This window comes from Salvelinus alpinus, chromosome 2 (assembly GCF_045679555.1).
Source record: "Salvelinus alpinus chromosome 2, SLU_Salpinus.1, whole genome shotgun sequence".
NCBI lineage: Eukaryota > Metazoa > Chordata > Actinopteri > Salmoniformes > Salmonidae > Salvelinus > Salvelinus alpinus.
In genome coordinates, this window is record NC_092087.1 from 57,004,573 (window position 1) to 57,010,588 (window position 6,016).

Consider the following 6,016-nt stretch of genomic DNA (forward strand, 5'->3'; position numbering starts at 1 on the left):
GTACACAATTCCTGAAAGCTGAAAATGTCCCAGTTCTTACATGGGCTGCTTACTCACCAGACATGTCACCGATTGAGCATGTTTGGGATATTCTGGATCTATGTGTACGACAGTGTGTTCCATTTCCCGTCAATATCCAGCAACGTTGCACAGCTATTGAATGGGACAACATTCCACAGGCCACAATGAATGCGAAAGAGATGTGTCACGCTGCATGATGCAAATGGTGGTCACACCAGATACTAACTGGTTTTCTGATCCACGCCCCTACTAAGGTATCTGTGATAAACAGATGCATATCTGTATTCCCAGTTATATCTCATCCATAGATTAGGGCCTAATGAACTGTAATTCAGTAATATCTTTACAATTGTTGCATTGTCATGGCTCACATGCAAGTCAGTCATGGCTCACATAAACACCATAAACACCATCATCCCAGAAACCCTAGACCCACTCTAATTTGCATACTGCCCAAACAGATCCACAGACGACGCAATCTTAATCACACTCCACACTGCTCTTTCCCACCTGGACAAAAGGAACACCTATGTGAGAATGCTATTCATTGACTACAGCTCAGTGTTCAACACCATAGTGCCCACAAAGCTCATCACTAAGCTAAATACCATGGGACTAAACACTCTGCAACTGGATCCTGGACTTCCTGATGGGCTGCTCCCAGGTGGTAAGGGTAGGCAACAACTCATCTGCCACGCTGATCCTCAACACTGGGGCCCCTCAGGGGTGCGTGCTTAGTCCCCTCCTGTAATCTCTGTTCACCCACTACTGCGTGGCCAAACACAACTCACAGTGGTAGGCCTGATCACCGACAATAATGAGAAAGCCTATAGGGAGGAGTTCAGAGACCTGGCACTGTAGTGCCAGGACAACAACCTCTCCACCAATGTGAGCAAGACAAAGGAGCTGATCGTGGACTGTGTGGAGCGGGTCGAGAACTTCAAGTTCTTCGGTGTCCACATCACCAACAAACTATCATGGTACAAGCACACCAACACAGTCATTAAGAGGGTACGACAAGACCTTTCCCCCCTCAAGAGACTTAAAAGATTTGGCATGGGTCCCCAGATCCTCAAAAAGTTCTACAACTGCACCATCGACAGCATACTGACCGGTTGCATCACAGCCCGGTATGGCAACTGCTCGGCATCTGACCGCAAGGCGCTACAGTAGGTAGTGCGTACGACCCAGTACATCACTGGAGCCAAGCTTCCAACCATCCAGGACCTATATACTAGGCGGTGTGAGAGGAAGGCCCAGTCTCCCAAGTCATAGACTGTTCCCTCTGCTACTGCAAGGCAAGCGGTACTGGAGCGCCAAGTCTCGGACCAAAAGGCTCCTTAACAGCTTCTACCCCCAAGTCATTAGACTGCTGAACAACAAATAAAATGGCCACCCGGTCTATTTACATTGACCACCCCCCCACCCCCCTCCCATTTGTTTTTACACTGCTGCTACTCTCTGTTTATTATCTATAAATAGTCACTTTACAAATTACTTCGACTAGCCTGTACTCCCGCACATTGACTCGGTACCGGTATCCCCTGTGTATAGCCTCATTATAGTACATTTATTGTGTTACTTTTTGATTGAATTTAGAAATTCATTTTAACTTTAGTTTCTTTAGTAAATATTTTAACTCTATTTCTTGAACTGCATTGTTGGTTAAGTGCTTCTAAGTAAGCATTTCACGGTAAGGTCTACACCTGTTGTATTCAGCGCATGTGACAAATAACATTAGATTTGATTAGTTGCGTTTATATTTGTTTTCAGTGTAATTCTACGACCTTGCTATGTATCATAATTGACAAGTGTTGAAATTGGTTATTATTATGACTGTGGATGCATTTCAATCTCACAAAATTATAGGCATGATGCATGATATGATTCCAACAGATGTAAATAACAAGTATTCCATATCCGGCTTCAGCTAACCTGCTAAGTTTACTTGCAAACAGTGAGGAGAAACAATAATTCACCAATTTACTGTTGTAAATCTCTAAAACTGAAGCTGGTTTTACTATAAAAAATATTTGCCTAAGCATGCCTGATAGACATGGCTGTAGGTAGATCCTGTCTGCCTACCTACCTACGTACAATTGTTAGTTCTGGTCACTGTGAAAAGGTTGAGGGTTATGCCATATTTATTTCTATTAGGTTAGATATTGTTGTAAATGTAATCTCTGCACCTGTGCACATGTATGCATGTTCAACTAGTCTACCCTAATGTTGATATTATGCTGGCACAGATCAAACTGTACAGTAGAGTACAATTATATAGTTTTGTCTTACAAACAATACCATGTTGTGCCTGGGCTTCTTCCTAGAGTGGATTCTAAATGTAGAATTCCTTTGCCTGCATGTCTTTGTAGCAGAACTCCTGTGAGCTGTATCCCTCTTGAGGGATTAGACATCTTGCTGGATTTCAAGCAGATGACTCACAAGGACCTGAATGGCAGTTTGGTCATGACAACACTCCTCACAAAGCTTTACAAGTATTCCCTGAACGTACTGAAGTTTCTTACTGTTTCATCATGACAACCAGTTGTCTTACCTACAGATTGTTACACCAGATTGTGATTTAATCAAAGATTCTTGGTATCCATCACTGGGAGTTACAAGATAGGTACTGTTTGGTGTAGCACAGAGAATTTTCGACCAACCTTAGCGATGCCGTCTTCGTCCTCGATTCGGGGAAACAGGAATCACATAAAATGTCCGTATCCAGTTGCAGTTTGAATTTAGAAAATGCTCCATTATTAAAATATACTTTTCTTGCTCCATGATGTAATACAACAATGTGTACACCGCCATAGGTTGAGACCCAGATGCAGACACAGGAGGCAGATGGTTTGAGTCTCTGATATGTATTAAAATACAAATCAAATTTTATTGGTCACATACACATGGTTTGCAGATGTTATTGTGAGTGTAGCGAAGTGCTTGTGCTTCTAGTTCTGACAGTGCAGCAATATCTAACAGCTCCACAACAACTACCTAATACACACAAATCTAAGTAAAGGAATAAGAATATATACATACAAATATATGAATGAGCAATGACAGCGAGGCAAGATGCAATAGATGGTATAAAATACAGCATATACATGAGATGAGTAATGCAAGATATGTAAACATTATTTAAGTGGCATTATTAAAGTGACTAGTGATCCATTTATTAAAGTGGCCAATGATTTCAAGTCTGTATGTAGGCAGCAGCCTCTGTGATAATTTAACAGTCTGACGGCCTTGAGATATAAGCTGTTTTTCAGTCTTTTGGTCCCAGCTTTGATGCACCTGTACTGACCTCGCCTTCTGGATGGTAGCGGGGTGAACAGGCAGTGGCTCGGGTGATTGTTGTCCTTGATGATCTTTTTGGCCTTCCTGTGATATCGGGTGATGTAGGTGTCCTGGAGGGCAGGTAGTTTGATGATGCGTGAGGGTTTTAGGTGACAAGGTATAGTTAAATATAATACAAAGAAAAAAACAACTGTTCTTTTATATTTTTTTTGTACCGTCATCTTTGAAATGCAAGAGAAAGGCCATAATGTATTATTTCAGCCCAGCTGAAATTTAGATTTTGGCCACTAGATGGCAACAGTGTATGTGCCAAGTTTTAGACTGATCCAATGAACCATTGTATTTCTGTTAAAAAATTGGTATCAAGACTGCCCAAATGTGCCTAATTTGTTTATTAACCTTTTCATACATGAGTTCCAAATATCCCCAGAGTGAGTTTTTTTATGCACGCGATGTTAGAATGTTCTCTTCATTCCAGAATGTGATTGTTACGCAACAGTACATTTAATCCGTGGTCCCGTGTGGCTCAGTTGGTAGAGCATGGCGCTTGCAACGCCAGGGTTGTGGGTTCATTCCCCACGGGGGGACCAGGATGAATGGTCCAATTTGTAAGTCGCTCTGGATAAGAGCGTCAGCTAAATGACTTAAATGTAAATGTAAATCCGTGCTGCCCTCAAACCAAGGCACGCAGCCTGTTTTTATTTATAGGCTGTTTCCAACTTGTCAATTTCAAATTATTTTGTAACAAGTTTTTATTTTCTAAGAACAGTTTGAATTGAGGTGTGTTCCGCCTCCTCATTCATTCACATAAAATTAGTCATTTTTACTTTAGCGGACAATACATTTTTTAGACATTTCTGACCCGGACAAAATTCCATGAGCACTTTCCAATTGTTTGTGCAGTTCAAGTCTGCAGACATTTGCACATCTCCCGTCAGAACAGGATCTGCACACACGTGTTCACATTTTCCGTCTGTTGCCCGCATCGCAGTCATTGTTGTTTTCATTACTAATAATAACTTTGGAAATGTCTGCATTTCTATCAAAGTAAGTGCCTTATTACGTTATAGTAGTTTCTGTATGTGATTAGTATGTGAACTGTATGTCCATTTACAAAAAATACCTTGTTCAGTAATCATCTCACCTGTTAGTTGGCGGTGAACTATGTAGCCGTTGAGGGCAGCAGTGTCGATCAGATGGAAAAATATCTTCTTATACCACTTGGTCGTTTTCCAAGTGCATTCCACAAAGCTGTTTATCATGTCCGCCTTATCCACTGCCCCCATTTTAAGGTTATAGTCAAGCACACAGTCTGGTTTGATTTTTCTCTCTCCCGTCAGGTGGTCCACCTTCCCTGTGGCCGACATGGTTGCTGTATGGACAGTAGAGAGGACATGGATGTCTCGTTTGTCATGCCACTTTACTGCCAGCTGTTGGCCGTATGGTGCACTCAATACATTTTGAGTGCACCATACAGCAATGTTGCATTCAACCACACCGGTGATCCATGCAGTGTAAAAAAATGAAAAACATGTTTTAAGTTTAAATGTTACAACACCCTGTAGATATGTTTGAGTTATTTGGAGATATTAAATCCTTTTTGATTAGGAGTTTGACACGCCTGGGCTAGTGTATCTATTTATGTAGCTAGCTATTTATTTATCAATCTAAAAGCATGGAGTCTAACGTTAGCTAGCTAGCTAGTTGCCGGGAGGATGTCATGTCATTGGAGGAGTGGCTGAGTGACTGAGTTTTTCCCCTCATATCATTTTTCTGTGGCTACAGCTAGAGATGCAGGTGTCATTTGGTTAGCTAGCAAGAAATGTGAATCGCTTTGCTAGCTAGCTGTGCTGAACATGCTGAACTTAAAAGACTGTCATCCACAGTTAGCATATCTCTTAGTTTGTTTGGAGACAATCAAATATATTTAGTATCGATCAAACGGGCGGGCAGGCAGGCAAGTTCCCATTCAGCTGTCAAAACGTGGGTTGGGATGAGCATTCATTGGCAGGCAAGCTGCAGAAGGACGAGCAGACTACTATTCCCCATTGTTTATCTATGCAAAAGTTTGAGAGGGTTTATCAAAATTTCCATTATTAGATTTTAGCTCATCTCTCTCTGACTACCAATATTTGTTGATTTTGTTGATGTGCATAGGCAACTGAGGGAGAGAGAGACTACCTTTTCATGGTTGTTTGATTGTGAAGTTCCAATATGTAAGAGGACTCCTGTGGTATTAACATATTAGCAGAATTACATTAAAGTCTATTTTGTGGCATTGGCGAAATCGTTCTAATGATCTAAAGTTGCACTGTTGCTACTGCCTGTAAACACACAGTCCAGTTCTAAGTCAATGATGGCAGGCCTATGTGGCAAATGGCTTATTTGCATATAAGTCTACTCTAGCTCTGATTGGCTATGGCACACCGGTCTGCATAGACTCCGGTCCTGGACAAGACAGATGTTTTTATTAGGCTTTATTTACTATAGTGTTTATTAATTGTCCAAACGCACGGTGGCTTTCCCACTTGCTATGGAATTTTGCCAAATGTCATTCCCAAACATTCTATGAATTTATGAAAGTGTGAAAATGACCATATCAAAGTGCTTGCTTGTCAGAAAATAATGTGTATATTGAGAGAGCATTAGTTTTTTAAATTTGTATTATTTTAGAATTGTTTTGAGGGGCGGTAGA

General features: G+C 41.2%; 1 long non-coding RNA gene across 1 annotated transcript; it reads right to left on the reverse strand.

Moving 5' to 3' along the window:
* Window positions 1-2,869: 2,869 nt before the first annotated feature.
* On the reverse strand, window positions 2,870-4,725 carry LOC139551115 (uncharacterized). Its single transcript, XR_011670204.1, has 2 exons — window positions 4,466-4,725; window positions 2,870-3,431 (listed from the first exon to the last, which is right to left on the reverse strand). It is a non-coding gene; the product is annotated as an uncharacterized lncRNA (long non-coding RNA).
* Between the last annotated feature and the right edge of the window lie 1,291 nt (window positions 4,726-6,016).